This window comes from Notothenia rossii (genome assembly GCF_949606895.1).
Source record: "Notothenia rossii genome assembly, chromosome: 10".
Taxonomy (NCBI): domain Eukaryota; kingdom Metazoa; phylum Chordata; class Actinopteri; order Perciformes; family Nototheniidae; genus Notothenia; species Notothenia rossii.
In genome coordinates, this window is record NC_136908.1 from 34,479,881 (window position 1) to 34,498,729 (window position 18,849).

The window sequence follows — 18,849 nt, forward strand, 5'->3', positions numbered from 1 at the left end:
ATAGAATAAAGGTTTCACAAATCTGAAACTGTGTTATAAAGAATGTTTAGACCCTCTGGGATAATCCAGTCCAGATTTGATGAGTGTAGGTCTAGTGGTTTTAGATCAGGACCTGGTCTAATGTGGTCTAGATAAAAACAAAAAGCTGCAAAATCTCCCTTGTTTGTATTTTCATAAATAGAATAAAGGTTTCACAAATATAAAACTGTGTTATAAAGAATCTTTAGACCCTCTGGGATAATCCAGTCCAGATTTGATGAGTCTAGGCATAGTGGTTTTAGATCAGGACCTGGTCTAATGTGGTCTAGATTAAAAAAAAGCATCAAAATCTCCCTTTTTGTATTTTCACAAATAGAATAAAGGTTTTAGAAATCTGAAACTTTATTATAAAGAATCTTTAGACCCTCTGGGATAATCCAGTCCAGATTTGATGAGTCTAGGTATCGTGGTTTTAGATCAGGACCTGGTCTAATGTGGTCTAGATTTTAAAAAAGCTGCAAAATCTCCCTTGTTTGTATTTTCACAAATAGAATAAATAATAATAATAATAATAAATGGGATTTATATAGCGCTTTTCTAGACCCAAAGACGCTTTACATTATGAGTCAGGTCGACAAACAAAACAAGAACAAAAACACAAAAAAAAACAGAAAAGCAGTCAGGAGGATGTTGGTTCAGAGGGGGGAGGGGCGGGTTTAAGGATAAGCAGAGTTGAAGAGGTGGGTTTTGAGACGGGACTGGAACAGGGTGAGGGAATCAGACTCACGGAGGTCTTGGGGGAGGGAGTTCCAGAGCTTCGGGGCTGCCACAGAGAAGGCTCTGTCCCCGAAGCTCCGGAGTTTGGCCTTGGGGATTGAGAGCAAACCGGCTGAGGTGGATCTGAGGGACTGGGGTGGTTGGTAGAGGATGAGGAGGTCAGTGAGGTAGGGGGGGGCCAGATGGTGGAGGGCTTTATAGGTGAGGACCAGGAGTTTGTAGTGAATGCGGTGTGAGACGGGAAGCCAGTGGAGTTCTTTGAGGACCGGGGTGATGTGATGCCATGATTTGGTGTGGCTGAGGAGTCTGGCGGCTGCGTTCTGGACACGCTGGAGTCTGTTGAGGGATGTTGTGCTGATGCCGAAGAGGAGTGAGTTGCAATAGTCAAGGCGGGAGGAGATGAAGGCGTGGATGAGTCGCTCAGCTGCGGGGCGGGTGAGAGAGGGACGGAGTTTGGCAATATTGCGGAGGTGGAAAAATTAGGTTTTTACAACTTGGCGGATGTGGGGGTCGAGGGAGAGGGTGGGGTCGAATATCACGCCAAGGTTGCGTGCCTGGGTGGAGGGGGAAACAGGGGTGCCATCGATGGTGAGTGTCAGGTTGGGGGTTTTGCTGAGGGTGGATTTGGAGCCGATGAGGAGGAGTTCAGTTTTATTGCTGTTGAGTTTGAGGAAGTTGTGTTGCATCCAGGATTTTATTGCAGTCAGACAGGATTCGATGTGTGTGAGAGGGGGGTTGTGGGGGGATTTGGAGCTGAGGTAGATCTGTGTGTCGTCAGCATAGCAGTGAAAGTCCAGGTTGTGATGGCGGAGAATCTGACCAAGGGGGAGGATGTAGATGATGAAGAGGAGGGGGCCGAGTACTGAACCTTGGGGAACACCTTGGGTGACTGAAGCTGTGGTAGAGGAGTGATTGTTGAGGGAGATGAAGTGGGATCTGTCGGAGAGGTAGGACTGGAGCCACCTGAGTGCAGTACCTTCGATACCGATATCCCGGAGTCGGGTAAGCAGGATGGTGTGGCTCACGGTATCGAAGGCTGCACTCAGGTCAAGGAGGATGAGGATGTTGAGGGAACCGGTGTCAGCAGAGGTGAGGAGGGAATTGAGGACTTTGATGAGTGCCATTTCTGTGCTGTGGTGAGGACGAAAACCAGACTGAAGGGGTTCAAAAAGGTCATTTTTGTTGGAGATGGCGGTGGAGTTGTTTGGAGATGATGCGTTTTATTGTTTTAGAGAGAAAGGGGAGGTTGGAGATGGGGCGGAGGAGGGATCCAGACCGGGTTTCTTGAGGATGGGAGTGACAGCAGCAGTTTTGAAGGCAGAGGGAACGGTTCCTTGGGACAGGGAGGAGTTGAAAAGGTTGACAATGTAGGGGCAAAGGACGGGGAGGCAGGACTTCAGAAGAGGGGTGGGTAGAGGGTCAAGTGAGCAGGTTGTGGGTTTGGAGGAGCTGATCAGTTGGAGTATTTCAGGGGGGGTAACCAGAGTGAACTGGGAGAGAATGCCGTGGGGAGGAGGGCTTGGGAGGTCAAGGGAGATGGAGGGAGGAATTGTGGCGGTGGATGTTGGGGGAGATGTTTGTGTGTCAGATGCAGCGGATAGGGAGTGATTAATGGCAATGATTTTGTCAGAGAAAAACTGGAGGAATGAACTGCATGTGGAAGTGGAGGAAGAGAGGGTGTCAGCACGGGGTTTGAGGAGCTTGTTGACGGTGGAGAAGAGGGTCCTGGGGTTACGGGAGGGGTCGATGAAGATTTTGGAGAGGTAAGCAGATTTTGCGGCATTGAGGGCGTCTCTGTAGGTAGTGAGATGGAGTTTGTAGGAATCATGGTGAACTGTGAGGGATGATTTCATGGTTAGGCGTTCAAGCTGGCGGCCGGTTTGCTTCAGTTTACGGAGTGCAGGGGTGAACCAGGGTGAGGAGGTTTTAAAAGTGAATTTTTTCCTTTTGAGGGGGGCCAAGCTATTGAGGGAGGCGAGTAGGGTTGAATTAAGGTTGTTGAGTTGATCATCGGGTGAGCTGAGGTTCGAGTCCAGGGGGAGAGTAGAGGATAGCAGGTCGGAGAGGTGCTGGGGATCAACAGAGCGTAGATTACGGAAAGTGATGTTCCTGGATGGGGGGGGGCGGCGGACGGGGGAGGCGGTGGTGAACTGTATGAGTTTGTGGTCAGAGAGGGGAAAGGGGCAGGGGTGGAGGTCGAGTACTGTGAGGTTGGTGGAGCAGACAAGGTCAAGGATGTGTCCTTTATCGTGGGTGGGGAAGGTGACATGTTGTGTAAATGAGAAATTGTCCAGAAGGGAGGAAAATTCAGAAGCGTGTTTGTAGGTGGTGGAGTGCATGTGGATGTTAAGGTCGCCGAGGAGTAACAGACGTGGGGAGAGGGATGAAGCAATGGTTAGGAGTTCAGTGAGATCAGAGAGGAAGGAGGGGTGTGGTTTAGGGGGGCGGTAAATGAGGATAACTGTCAGTGAGGGAGGGGTTTTGAAGGCGAGAAATTCGAAGGATGGTACTGAGGGGAGGGTGAGTTCTGTAGTCCGGATGTTCTGGTTGTAGATGACAGCCAGCCCACCACCATGGCGTGAGGGGCGGGGTTTAGTGATGTAATTAAAACCAGGGGGGGATGTTTGATTAAGCGAGAAGAAGTCATTGGGTTGTTGCTAGGTTTCAGTGAGCAGAAGGAAGTCGATGGATTTGTCCAGGATGAGTTCGTGAAGGATGTGGGCTTTATTGTTGAGTGACCGTATATTTAGAAGGGCAAAATTGGTCAAGTGGGGGGTTGTAGGGGTGGTGGCAGGCTGGAGAAGTATGAGGTTGTCTAGGTTAGCAGCGCGGGGGTGGGCATGAGAGGGGGGGCAGTGGAGCAGAGGAGGGGGGCTTGATGGTGGGGAGAAATGGCTTGTTATATGTGTTGGGAGGCGGAGGGGAGTGGGATCCGCTCCAGGTATTCCGTGCAGCTGGGAGTGTAGGTGAGCGGGGGAGAGTGTAAGAGAAGCAGTAGGAGTTGCGTTCTGATGACGCATCAGGTGTGCAACAGTGCGTTGCGTGGAGCAGATGGATGCAATGGATTGTCCGTGCTGAAGGTAAACAAAACTGCGGCGGGTGCTTCGGTGAATGTAGCGGGGTTGACGAAGGAGTCCAAGATGTCTGATGACTGAGATGGAAGACGGAGTGGAGGAGTAGGTCAATGACAGCAGCTGTGAGATGGAGTATTTCAGCTTGATGACAGGCGGAATGGCTGGGAGCAGTGTGATGGCAGCGATAGCAGCTAGCAGCAGATAGCAGCAGATAGCAGCTAGCGGGCTAGCTAGGTTCACAGAGGTGGAGGATTGTTGTGGAGACGAGGAAGATCCACAACATGGCAGGAGGATGTGAGCAGCGGGACGGGACAGATGCACCCCAGAGATTAAGGCAGGAGGCAGAGAGAGTCCACGTTTGTTGCGTGGGACGGAGACAGACAGTAGGCGATGTAGCAGATAGCAATAGCCACCCGGCACGTTGATGGCTACGTGAGGGCAGCCGGCTACAGCCAGCAACGGAGGCAGAAGTCCAAAATAAGTTAAAAAAAACAACAAAAAAAACAATGTGCATTGCATTAAAGATGTGTAAATGCAGGGCAGTGGTCCAATTCGAAAGATTGAAGAACGAATGGTAGTTGAGGGTGATAGAGGGTGACAGATGCGGAGAAGCGGCGAACAGTCAACGCCAGCGTCCTCTCCAGCAGCGGGAAAAAGGTAAAATAAAGTATAAAATAAAATAAAGGTTTCACAAATCTGAAACGGTGTTATAAAGAATCTTTTGACTCTCTGGGATAATCCAGTCCAGATTTGATGAGTCTAGGTCTAGTGGTTTTAGATCAGGACCTGGTCTAATGTGGTCAGGATGCGAAAAAAGCACTGAAATCTCCCTTGTTTGTATTTTCACAAATAGAATAAAGGTTTCACAAATCTGAAACGATGTTATAAATAATCTTTAGACTCTCTGGGATAATCCAGTCCAGATTTGATGAGTCTAGGTCTAGTGGTTTTAGATCAGGACCTGGTCTAATGTGGTCTAGATAAAAAAAAAAGCATCAAAATCTCCCTTTTTGTATTTTCACAAATAGAATAAAGGTTTCACAAATCTGAAACTGTGTTATAAAGAATGTTTAGACCCTCTGGGATAATCCAGTCCAGATTTGATGAGTGTAGGTCTAGTGGTTTTAGATCAGGACCTGGTCTAATGTGGTCTAGATTTTTTAAAAAGCTGCAAAATCTCCCTTGTTTGTATTTTCACAAATAGAATAAAGGTTTCACAAATCTGAAACGGTGTTATAAAGAATCGTTAGACCCTCTGGGATAATCCAGTCCAAATAAATCGGCTATGCAGCGATTTAAGAGGTTAAAACACGGAGGATTGTTCGCTCAGCGCTGTAAATTAAATGTCCCTTAACTTTCCCCTTAACTGCCGAATCGGATGCTCTGAATCGGAAGCCAACTTCAGCGTCGTGTGTGTGTGTGTGTGTGTGTGTGTGTGTGTGTGTGTGTGTGTGTGTGTGTGTGTGTGTATGTTCCACATTTTAGCTTTAGCTGTGGCTCATTCCCGTGCTCAGACTACCTTGTTTCTGCACACGACACATGTAGCAGAAATGAGCTAAAATGTATCAGAGAGCTATCAAAACACGCGGTGTGAGTTGGCTCCTCAGTGAGGCTCACATCCTGCTCCTGCTAACACTAACACAACCCTTACACAACACATTCCCGCTCCGGTCGCTTCGCCCTGCTGGGGTTCGACTCTTTTCTCTTATCTGTGCAACAGGATGCCGTAAACTGAAGCTGTTCAAACCTGAGAGACAAACACAACTGAAGAAATGTGGCCGAGGTACCTTACATGTGTCCGGTGTGTCTCTTGAGGAACAGCCGCTCTACTCTGCTTCAGTCCCCGCACCGTGCAGCACCGTGCCCCGGAGAAAGCGCTGACCGGTGGAGCCTTTACTATCACAACAAAGCCCCGGAGCCCCCTCCCCTCCGAGGCTCTAGAGCAGTGGTTCCCAACCGGTGTGCCGCGGCACACTGGGGTGCCGCGAGCACTGTCCAAGTGTGCCGCAAAAAAACGTATTTTTATGTATTTAATAAACTTCACTTCATATACACTTTATTTTATTACATGTACACTGGAGTTCATAAGCTAATAAAAAATATATTGCTCAGATTTAGAAATATTGAACAGCTTAAATTCTCATGATTTACGTCAGCCGTCATTGTTTACGGTGTGCAGAGCAGCTTTTTATCCTCGCGCCAAATAATTTCAAGATGGATCGTTACGTAGTGACAATAAATAAAGAAGCACCCCAGCCCTCAACAACACAGGCAGGGATGACAGAACATGATGGCACAGCAGTGCAAAAGAAGTCTAAAATAACATTAATATCAGCCACAAGTTTAAACAGCAGAGCTCAGGATGAACTCGAAGAGCTATCTATGGACCGCTCCCTGAAACTGAAGCACGGGGAACTACGTCTGGATATATTTTTGGCTGATTGTGGGACACGAGTATCCATCCCTCTCAGAGAGTGCCATCAAGGTGCTTTTACAGTTTCTAACCTCCTACTTGTGCAAGCTGGCGTTTTCCTCTCTCGCATGTCAAAAACAAGACCCGGACCCGGCTGTCAGTGGAGCAGGACCTCCGCGTTGCGCTGTCCACTATCCCCCCACGCATCAAGAGACTCTGCTCACAAAAGCAGGCACAAGTGTCGCACTAGCACAGTGTAACGGTCTGAGAAATGTTTATGTTTGGATGTTCATTTGTGTGCCTTTCTTATAAATGTATGATTTATGATTTTGTCAATCAGTATTATCTGGATAGCGAAATGCAGAATGTTTCATATTTGGGATGTGGTTGAAGAGTCACATGACCACAGTCAGGTCAGAGGGCATTGTTTCATCCCTCCAATTCTATTAAGTTATTATTTAATCTAAGTGATCATAGGCCTGCCTCTTTTGAAATCCAAATGTAAAATAATAACTGTATTGATATGTATTCGTGTTTTCACACAGGTAGGCCTACTATTTTCAGCCAAAACAAAAGAGCCTACTTAGTAGGCCTGTTTATAATATTGAATTCATCATAGAAATGGTGTTGACATTTTTAGTCTGGTTCTTGTTATTATGTGTGAATACATTATTTGTTCTATAAAATGTTCTATTCAATTAAATACACATTTGAAAACCAATTTATGGTGTATTTATGGTTTTTAGTTTAAGCTCTGAAGTGGTTTTTAAATCTACAAAAAGTTGGGGTGCCTTGGGGTCGAGAAATATTTTCAGGGGATGCCTTGGTAAAAAAAAAGGTTGGGAACCACTGCTCTAGTCTAGAGCACACACACAGTCGTTAGACCTGGACCAGCGCCCCCTCTGGTGAGTTCAGGTATGGCAGCCTGCGTGTTCCAGTACAATTCCATATGATTTAAAAAAGATTTAGTTTGACACCCTGACACACAGCACCACAGGAGAGCCTTCAGTTCGTCTTTATGTAGACACACAATGGTGACATTTGGTCTTGACCAGAAGTGTTTCGTTATTTTGGATATCCACCTCCAATTAATAACTTTTTCCCTAAACCCTAACCCAGGGGCGGACTGGGGGGAATAAGTGGCCCGGGGATTAATTGACTGACAGGCACACTTAATGCGCGGCATGTATCGGCCGGCCTGCGACGAAACTATGTCACAAAAAACCCTATGCATTTAATGTTATTTTGGACCATTATTCATATAGTAATCACATTACCTGAGCCCTTGAGTTGCCTAGAGAAAAATTGTTACGGCATATATTTAATGATTTTAATGTTAACATATCATTGATGCAATAACATTTGGACCCAATTTGCCTGACTTGACACATGGAATAAAACATGGGCGTAGGAAGCATCCTCAATGTGGGTGAGACAATTTAACAGGGGGTGTGGGCAGGTGGTGGACCTCACGTTCTCTAGGGGGGTCCGGGGGCTTGCTCCCCCGGGACGATTTTCTTTTTTAAATGTTGAAGTTAAATGCATTTATCTGGTGCACTTTGAGAGCAAAATTAGGGACTAAATATATGGATACATCTCTCAACACTCATATGAAACAGAACTGTAAACAGATTGACTTTTTCTTTCAACATTTATTCGAACAGCAAGTGGAGGCAAAAGTGACTGCACCCAAAACAATAAACCTGCTAGCTAACTAGCCTAAACTCAGTAACAGAATGTGGGCAACACGTTCTTCTCCACAGCCGCGCGACCTCTGAGTCAGACGTCACTTCCCCCTTTTCTATCCTACGGGTACAGCCACTCCCCCTGAACCCCGTTTCCCTGCTTTTGAATAATGTACTTCATCTACTACAAGTAGTTTGAATGTAATAATTATGTTGTTTGTTGTGTGTGGAATCATTAATTGAAAAATGAATCTGAATTTTTCGATCTGTTACGATTATAAACTGAAGCAATATAAAAAATAAGCTCCATTAACCTGTTAAACCCCATCCCTGTTTTTCAGGTCTCAGGCTCGAAAATGACATTTCCAGAAAAATTGACCATAACTCTAAAACGGGAAAATTAATAATCATTTTTCTCAAAGTAATGATAAACCTGTGAGTTGGATGTAGAATAGTCAGAATCAATATAGAGGATTTTTATTTTAAAGAAAATTCAGATTGAACATAGTAAAAAACTGTAAATTATAGTGTCCGTCCAAAAATTATTTTGTACTTATAGTGAAAACCACCCTTGAATGATAGGATGGTAGACTAAAAGCTTTAGGAATCCAAAGTACAACATATAATAAGTACCCTGTATTAAGATTGATGCCAAACAAGTGACATTTGACCTTTTTAGAGAGGTTTAGCAAAAAAAACTCCACCCTCAGCTGATTTGGGTGGAAACCGACGTTTTTGCCGTTTCTCTGGAACCCATTGGTCGATTTTGATGATGGACATCTCTTTTTAACCGTTAGAGCCAATAGAATCAAAGGGGAATTTCCACATACACACTAACGTTAACATTGTGAAGTGGGGGCTATGCGCACGCAGTTGCCCCAAATCGAAACCTGTCTCACGCTCTGAAATCTTAAAACTTAAAAGTAGGTTTATTGCTGATGGATTTTTAGAAATCATTTAAAAGTGACACAGACACATTGGATTAACCTATGGATTAACCTTCAGCAGCGTTTTAATCGTTGTAATGCCATTGAAGACAACTTTTGATCAGACAACGACAAAGATTGACAAATTGCCGTTTTGGCTACCTAGCGCCACGTGTTGTGATGTCTGTTTTTGTTTATAATGTTGCGAGTTTATTAAATGTTAAGAAGCCCTCAGACGCTGTTTCCTGCAGATGATGCATTTTCCCCCCGGTGTCGGGGGGATGGGGTTTAACTGAGTTTTAAACATCAGCATATCCGGTCATAGTCCGGTAATTACCTGCTAACGGAAACTCTGCTACACAATTCTTATTCTTATTATTATTGAAACATGACCGGTAAGTTACAAATTTGTCCGGTAAAATCAATTCTGTCCGGACATTTGACCGGTGTGATATATTTATTTTAATATCACCTCATATATTCGTGTGTGTTAAATTTGAAGGGACAAAGTACATTTTTTCCCTCTTTAAATATAGAGAGGCTTTTCATATATTCCTGAAACAATGTCCCATTACTTAGTAATAATAAATATAGCGCAATAATCTTTTCTTCCACTTTTATGTGTAATCAAAAGGGTAGTTCTTTGGCTATCTGTGGTTGAGAATAATACAAATGACCTTTGACATCTGCTTTGCAGTTCCCAGACATCGGGAGAGGCCCTGAGTCTCTGGCTTCCTCTGTTAATTGCTAAAACTATTATTGATTAAGCCAAAGGGGGTTTTCCTCAAATATAATGCAGTTAAAGTTTTGTTAAATAAATGACTCATTTCCTGTAGACCCCAAAAGAGGTTTTGAGAATTGAGTCACACAGTTAAACGAGACCATAGTCCTTTGTTCTCATTTTTAAATGTATTCATTCCAGAGAACTAACTTGAGGTGAAAGGAAGTTCACAGAAGCCATTAAGCCACAAGAACAATTAACTTATGTTGGTTGACTGATTCGGTGGCCGTCATGGGACGATGGCGTTTGGATATTTACAAGTATAGCTTTCATAGAGAAAAACAGGTGACTGTTGTGTGATAAGATACATGATAGGATGTGTGTGTGTGTGTTGAAGATGTTTAGGGGGAATGAGTATGTGTCCTGTCAAAGAGTCCTCTGTCATGACTCCAAATCATTGATTTGGGGACTGCCTGAGGGCAGAGGGACAGAAACACACACACACACACACACGCACACACACACACACACACACACACACACACACACACACACACACACACACACACACACACACACACACACACACACACACACACACACACACACACACACGCACAGGAGCGAAACAGATGGAACAGACAACTGCTGACTCACTGCCTGGGGTCCCGCCCAGAAGTGAAACCGACCAATGGAACACTGCCAACTCACTGGCTAGCTCGCTCAGAAGTGAACCCGCCAATAACAAATAGCTAGGGAAGAGCAAGCGACAAAACTCCTCCCCACCTGTGTATAAATGTTGTGATCATTTTGAAGATCGGCGCTCTTGTTTTTTGACTGGCCGTTCCTGAGACGTGTCTCACGCGGTGGTAGAACTTGGGCCCGGAGCATTCTGCATTCTGAAGCTGCTGTTGCAGAGTGCTTCGTGATTAGGTGATTAGGTGATGTATTGTTTGTTCTACCATTAAAATAGATTATTGTTTAACCCTTATCCTGGCTGCTTTGAATTTTTCCTTCTTTTGAGAACCCGCTCATATAGGAACGGCGCGGAGCAGAGATTCTGCCCCAACACCGGCAAGAAAAAATCAGGTGCACCCGAACACCCTGTATGCAGGGCCGGCCCTAGACATTTTTGGTGACCTAGGCGAGATTATGATTTGGTGCCCCCCCTCCAAGCAAGACACAATAGAATATAGAAAGAATAAATGAAAAATCTCTGCAAAATACCAATACACTACAAAAACTGAAACGTATTGACATGTTGGTTATATAAATAAAGAAGGTTGGAAATTCATATTCATTATTGTATGAACATGTTTTAATTGGCGGGTGGACGTCACATCCACTTTTTTTAACATTTTAAAGTAAAATGCTTCAATCTGGTGCACTTTGAGCAGAATTATTAGAGACTAGATCTAGGGGGTACAACTCTAAACACCCTTATGAAAAAGATCGGTTTGCATTTTAATAATCAAATAAGTATGTGAACATAACCAATAACCTACCATAGCCAATAACAAATAAATGTAACGTATTTTATTTTTGTTGTTCAATTAAATTTTTAATGTAAATGTATTACATCAAGGGCAGACTATTAGGCAGAATACAAATTAAAAAATGATATATATATATTTTTATTATTTATTTTTTTCTCCCATTGCAGCGCCCCTCCAGATCTGGCGCCCTAGGCGACCGGCTAGTTCGCCAGTGCCTAGGGCCGGCCCTGCCTGTATGTAATGTAAATGTGTAGGGGGGGTGTACAGTGGGTGGTCATTGAAAATGGTCCTGATATATGTTATTCACAGAAAATGAGCCAAGGCCATTAAGTGTGGGTTTGTAAAAATAATTGATCATATCATTTTTCTTTAGCTAAATTATGAAAATGGGTCCCATAGTCCCGAATAACATACAAGGGTTAAGACAATTTAAATCCTAAAGTACAGAATCCGGACCAGGGAATGTTTGCAGCAGGCGTTATAGATCCAGCCAGGTGAAAAGAGCCACCTTTGTGACACAGAAAACTGCTAACCCACTGATCTGACGTCAGGCTACAGCCCTCACATCCTGTCTGCCTGTTCCAATCCCTGCTCCATGTTCACTGCATCGGGAAGCAAAGATGCTATCCAATTATTTCTTGCCTTTTTTACCTGATACCTGTTACTTCTGCTGTAACAATATAAATGTATAGGAATATAGGAATTCTGATTCCGATGCTGATTGCATTATGAGTGTACATTGTTTTGGAGATTTATCCACACCAGGTACTAAAGGCCTGTCAGTCCCTCAAATTGCAGCAAGGTGAGACATTGAGGGCCTCAATGTCTCACCCTGCTGCACAGATCCTGACCATTTTACTACTAAATCAGTTGTATGTCTTTTGCACATCCACAAAGTGCACTTTACGTTTCAGGAGTAGTCCTTTCAAAATCATACATTAGTAAAGCTAATAAAGATCTATACATCTTATCTTGTGGTTCTCCTCAATACCACTGTCTCAATGATAGTCCTTATTACACATTCATTTTGAGTGGACACAAACTCAAAGATCACAATATTTTTAAGACATGTCACATATCATTGGAACAGCACATCTAAAAATGTTCACACACAAAAAAAGCAATACATGTATCACATGGCAGGTAAAGTGTTTTGAAAGACATAAAGTTAGTCGGATATATGATCTCCACTGATATGACATGTGTTTGTACCTATTGCTTCTCTTGATTCCCGTCTTGATATATTCCTGAAGAGTCTTCTAGTCTTCAGGTTATCTCATCTGCTCCTTGAGATGAAACAAGCTGCTGCAGCAGAGTCAGGCCATGACAAAAACAAAGGCTTTATGCACGCTCAGGATTTCCCTCGTTCAGACGCTCCACTCTTGACTCTTCTTAAAGCGCTCTCCACCCAGTTTCCAGTTCCTCTGTTGATCTAAATGTCTGTTTTACCTGTCTTGACACACCATTACAGATCAGCTGCAATTCCAGAAACAAATTAAGGTTCAAACTATGGTGTGTTAAATTAGATATGAACAGAATTATTCATAGACGGGCTTCATTGTGTGCGCAGCAGGGAAAGGAGAAGGTAAGATGGCTAATGAGGAGAAAAGAAGATTGGAGGGGATTAGCGGTGACCTGGAAACAGACGTGTCGTAACAGGCTGAAGCCACAACGTCAAACATGAGCCTGCGCACACAGGTGATGTCACCATGTGACGCTCACTGTTGTCACTCACATTTCATTTAGCTTATTCAGCTGATTCAACTGAACCCCTAGCTCAGGGGTTTTCAAAGTGTGGGTAGGTGAGCCTCCCCTCAGAGAACATAAGAACAGCCGCGCCCCCCCTCCCAATTATTATTGCTGTTATTATTATTATTATTATTATTATTGTTGTTGTTGCTATAATGCAGGGGTATTCAATTGCAATTCAAAGAGGTCCAGTAAGAGAAAATGTAATTAAATGCTCTGTTTTCGCTGTCTACCTTCCGCCTTTTGAAATTACTCCGACTGTTTCTCTCCTCTTGTCTCGTCTCTGTGTGTGTGTGTTTGAATCTATCGTGCTGACTGCACCGATTTGATTGGCCGAGTAGCGTCACATTCTTAAAACATTAAACAATAACTTTTTTAAACCTTTTTATTTTTATGTTTTAAACATATTGTATAAAACTCCTCCACTACTTGGACTATACCTTGCACCCCTCTAGAATAAGCCCGAATGGTCTCAACCATATTGCATCGGTAACGTGCACTTGTTATTATAACAAGATCGCAAGGACATTGGTAGTGATCGGAAAATTGAGTGTTGTTCAGTTTGTTTGTTGTGGAACATGCGTGTCCGTGCATGAAAATATACCACACACTTTGAGATATTTATTTTAATGTCACCTTATATATATTCATGTGTGTTAAATTTGAAGGGACAAATTACACTTTTCCTCACCGATATATTGAGGTGAAGTCTTTGTGTTTAGAGAGGGATGTGAGCAGGGGACATTCTTATTTGGGGATAGCTCCAAAACTCTGGAATGTTTCCATCATAAAAGAAGAGGGTGCGTTACACATGCTTAGGGCAAATGTGTGTGTGTTTTCATTGCAGTAAATATATATGCTGCGTGATTACTGTTCAACTATACCTCTGTTTTTATTCTTTCATGTGTGGGTAAATGGCTACAAATATTGTGGAGAAATTAGCTTAAACATGTTTTATTACTCTATATATGAAATGGAAGCAGCTTTTATGACAGGGAGGGGACATTCTTCTTAAGATTTTCAGCATGTCAATTATCAGGGAAATATACTTGTTTTAAATAGAGGTGTGTGGTTAATTACTTTGTATTAATAATAACAGTATGTGTAAAGGAAGCTGGAAATATGCAATGTGAAACCTTTTATTTGAAGTAAAGATGTGAACAATAGCTCAAATGGCAGGAAAGGCTACAGGACAAATGAGTGTGTTCTCTATATTCTCTGAAGTTTGACTATTTGAAAAGCATCTCTAATACTGCTTAAGAGGATAGGTAATGTGTTCCTCGTTATTATTGATATGAAGGTAATTTACATGTATTACGTATATTTAGCCAACTATATCTTAAAACATATTTTTAACTTGTGTGTGGTAACCTGAGGGGGGGGAAGATGGCCACAGGGACAAAGAGCCATAAAGGGGATGTGTGTGTGCTGGCTGCAAGATGTGAAATAAGATAAGGAAACTTGTTGTTTAGAGCAGGTTCGTTCCAGACACCAAAAGGTGTCTGGTTTTCGTCAAACTGAAAGAGACTTTTTGTTTCCGGGTTTCTTCTGCTGTGTCGCGCTGATTGGGTACGACAGGCAATGTGTTGGTCTCTCCCAATAAGATGACTTCTGGGGGAAACATCCACACACCTCCTCCTGTGTTTTTAGTATCAAAGCCTGTGTTTTCCTTTGGTTCGCTCTCTTTTCTTCAGGCTGACCAGAGAGTAAGACAGGAGAAAGAGCAGGAAGTACTTCCTTTGTATTTGTATTGTTACTTTTCATCATTAAAACAAGATTATTGTTTAACTTGCATTCTGGTGTTTCTTAATCCCTTCCTTTTTACGAATTTACCCAGTTTACCAAACGACACGCGGAGACGAGGTTGGTTTTAAACATCCTCCAATCTCCAACAGCACCCAATTACAATTGCATGTTCAATTCACTACCCTGGAAGTTAATACAGTTGTTAAAGTTGGAACAGCCTGTGGACAGCCGTTCTTCCTTGCATGTCAGTCGCCCACACCTTCTTACAGAGGATAGGCACATCTAGCTGCAGCACGACCCGTATATTTTCGCACGCCGTGTTCTCAAGACATATTTTTTTTAACATTTTCAACATGGTGGATAAATCCTTATATGCTCCTGGCAACACACTGAACGTCAACTTTGCCTCCTTATTACACTCACCCCTACTTTAGTGGGAACAATGAGTCTGCGTCTTTGATGCACACAGGAATAAACGCAGATCATACTCTGGCTGCAGCCTTTACCGGTACTTGCTTTTGATCAAAGTCAATGCGGAAAACCTGCACTCACACAGGTAGGTGGAGGTGAAGGGAATGAGCACTTTTACAGCCTTTTTGGCGAGGTGGGGGAACTCGGTCTGCACAGACAGCCACAAGTGGGCAAGTGTCACTTTACTCGTCTTTTTCTCGTTCTTTTGTGTCTCACGCTGCGCCTCCCCTGAAGCTCTCTGGCGCCCCCCAGGGGAGGCGCGCCTCACACTTTGAAAACCGCTGCCCTAGCTCATTAAGGCCAGATGAGACTGTGGAGCTCCTGCAGACCACCGTTAGCCTTTGGTGCAGTGAGGATTTCAATGAAGACTTCAGTCTCTTTACACAATAGATCCTTGGGTCTTATGAAAGGCGCCCCTGTTAAATGTGTTCTTTATTCTCGCGTCCAGGAGAGAAGCTTTAAAATGAGACTAAATGGAGTCTCTGAAAAGATTCAAATGGGATACTTTAATTAAAAAAGGCGCGGTTGTGTTACAGACAGAATATTGTTCCGTCAGACAAACAGCTGTGATCCGGTTCTCCTGAGCAAGAAGAAGACAGCGGATCTCTCCTCCGGCGCTGCTATATATATCCTCTGCTGGCTCCTCCCCGCCAGCCGGCTCACCTCGTCTCCAATGTCCGTTATTGCATTTAAACAGAGGATAGGTTCTTTTCACATTCAATATGCTTAACACGCCGTTTCTCCTCATATTCTCTTTCATCACTTTTCATTTAACACATTCTAAACGCTGTAATCAATACTCTAAACAATACTTCTCGGCTCGTTTGGTTGCCGGTCATTCCGGATGTTGTCACATGCTACTCTCGTTTGTAAACAATAATGTATTCAAATAAACTGTACTTTCATTTAATATTCAACATGGTAGTATCTCGACATCTATCGTTGTAGTGTTAAATCAGTAGGTTTCGGTTTTCACCACACCAAGTCATTTCGCTCCTCAATTCACCTCTTCAGGAAATCGTATATTAGCCACATGCTACATGCTAACCGTAGATGAAGGATTTTCAGAATAAAAGCTTAACTGCTTGTGCACAAGAATTTCTGGTTTTTCAGTATAAAAGAGCGTTTGAACTGACGGTATGTTTAAGCTACATTATACCATCAAAACATTGATTTTAATTTCTAACAGTCCCTCCTTACACACCTAAAAGGTGTGTATAATACTGAAATCAATGAGTTCTTCATCTGAACTTTGCATATTACATATCTCATATTAACAAACATACAATCAAATGGAATGGTTTCACAGCCGGCTTTACAAAAATACAAAATAAATTCTTGTCTGTGTTCAAACATAAAAGTTTTCCCTTGTGCATAACTTCTAGTGTTTACATTCAATATCATTCTTCAAAATAGCAGCAATGGCTTGGTATCAGAACATTTCTTCCTCCCTCCTTTCACAGAAACCGTTCTCATACCACGCTCAGTGTTAAGGCACTTGTTTTTACAAAGTGAAAAGAAACAAACCATTTTAGAATAGCAATGATTTATACAACATGAAATCTACCATATTAGAATAGTATAAAATAATAAAGTCAAATAAAATGGACTATCTTAGAATAGTGTAAAATTAATTGGAATAATAAAAATATACTATCTTGGAATAGTATGAAGTAAATTGAAATGGATTCACTCCATTTTAATTTTGCTCACTTCTTCACATGATTTCATCATTTAAAGAATCACATCGGCTGGACATTCATTGATCAATCTCATCTCCGAACATCCATATCATTTAAACTAACTCATCATTGTCATCCACATCTGTATACGGGGTGGGTCGTCTTGTTCTGCTAGCATTTGTAACTGTCTCCTCCTGAGAAATTTACCCTGCCTCCTTTCATACCATTTAAGGTATGAAAGTAATATGTTCTCTAGAAGGGGCCGTTGTGCGTTCTACTCTGGGGTACGGCATTCTAGACAGTCATTTCTGGGAGAAGATTTTGGTCAGTTACAACAGTTGTAGAGTTTCATCACTTAAAAGTTCCTACTCAGTACCTTTGGGTGGTCTGTTCTAATGCAGTGATAAAGTCCCTGAAATGGTGTGAAAACCGGTGGAATATCAATAACTCATTATACCAATTTATTTTCAATTCTGGTCTACTTAAATAACTATGCTAACCCCTTTTACAGTGTGTGGAACCTTGGGTGCCCGAGCATGTGATAATTACTCCCTCCTTTAACAAGGATTTTAAAAACAGAAGTCATTTCATTAATGGTTTGTAGTTTAATTCAGGAATTTACACCTATGGCAGATATGTTTCTCCTTTAAATAACATCTCTAAATGTCAGGTCATCTGGTGAATGGATGACCTTTAGGAGCTGGTGGCGCTTGTCTTTTAAAACTCATACTCTGGTGCCGTGCGCTCCCTCTGAAGCTGCAAGTAAGATTTAAAACATCTGCAGGGTGGGTTGATCGACCCCTTCTCCCTAAACGATGTTTGTTGTAACAAATATGTACCATCACAATGAGTGATCCAAGGCCCCGCATGTATTACTCCCAACTACATTAGTTTTTTTTTTAAATTAAACTTTGCTTTCGCTCTTTGCCCAGTGTCATTTTAAAACTCTACATCTTGGACGAAAAACAAATGTTATTTCCACCTTAATCTTCCCTCCTGAGGTAATAACCATGCTACAATGGAGAAATCAATACTCTAGATTGGAACACCATCTTTGGCTTGGTACTAGCTCTACCTTTAACATTTTCCATACAAATAAAGATTTGTCTGCTTTTATAGAGTGGTTACTAAAACCATTCCTTTAAACTGTAGGTCTATACTGTAACAAGTTCAATCTTCCCCAAATTCACACATGAATAAAAAAACTCTTAAAGAATAATTTGTTCATATGATGAAAAGATTGAATAATATGTTCTACCCTCAGTGTGTTTTTAGGGTTATTTAATAGTTTCCTCTTTTTTCTTTATAAATTCACCAATTTATTAATTCATGGCTGATAAATCTTTTTCTTTACGTATTTCTCATTGGTGAATAAGTGTGTTTATGTGTAAACTCACTCACTCCCGTTTTCCTTCTCTCCCCCTCTGGTTGTCAAGCCACGACCCCCTCACATTCTGCCGGACCATGCCAACTCCTCCGTTCTTTCCTCTCCTCCGTCCACCTTCTCCTCAGTCCATCTGCTCTTGGATCCTTCCGCTGTAACTCTCTTCAGTGTCCCATCTGCTTTGCTTTTCATCTCCTCCTTTACAGTCTCTACTTTGTTGCATGGAGGGCGTATTCCGCTCTCATGTCCCACACTCTGCTCTTGTGCCCAAATCTTGTGGCTCAGCTTGGAACTTCATGTCCTGTGGGGGACCGATGAGAGTGTGCCTTTTTATGTCACCTGGTTTTGGTTCTTGGTGCCTCAGGTGGAGATAGTTCTGGATGCAGCGTTGGAGTTGTTGGTTCAGCTCTGGTTCTCTGTCTGTTCTATGGAGGAGGAGGAGTCTTCCGTGGTGAGGTCTTTTGTCTGCTTGGACGATGGGGTCGTAGCGTTCTGACAGGCGGAGAGAGAGAGAGAGAGAGATCTCGGGAGGCATTACGTATAGTTAAATTCTAACACACTGAGGTAAAATAAATCCAACCTTTTCCACTCTATTTTCCTAATCTTACTATCCATCTTAGTTGTTAAATGCCATCTAAACACAATTCATGTCTACTAATAATTTTACCATATCCCTAAACATTGCCTTCACCCACTGTAACATGTTTATTCCAATTAACTCTTTCAGGAAACCATTTTCTTCTATA

At 42.7% G+C, this 18,849-nt stretch overlaps 2 protein-coding genes across 3 annotated transcripts in view; one reads left to right on the forward strand and one right to left on the reverse strand.

Annotated features, from left to right (window-relative positions):
* The window catches only part of sema4ab (sema domain, immunoglobulin domain (Ig), transmembrane domain (TM) and short cytoplasmic domain, (semaphorin) 4Ab), a 79,439-nt gene extending 72,402 nt beyond the window's left edge, over positions 1–7,037 (reverse strand). Inside the window, exon 1 of one of the 2 annotated variants that reach the window (XM_079653320.1) lies at positions 5,623–7,037. The gene's annotated coding sequence lies outside the window, so the exon portion shown is untranslated. Of the gene's footprint in view, positions 1–5,617 lie in introns of both variants that reach the window. The other variant, XM_079653321.1, reaches the window with a different exon arrangement.
* Positions 4,377–18,849, forward strand: part of LOC307021321 (uncharacterized protein) — a 71,014-nt gene continuing 56,541 nt past the window's right edge. Inside the window, exon 1 of the mRNA XM_079653324.1 lies at positions 4,377–4,487. The gene's annotated coding sequence lies outside the window, so the exon portion shown is untranslated. The remainder of the gene's footprint in view (positions 4,488–18,849) is intronic.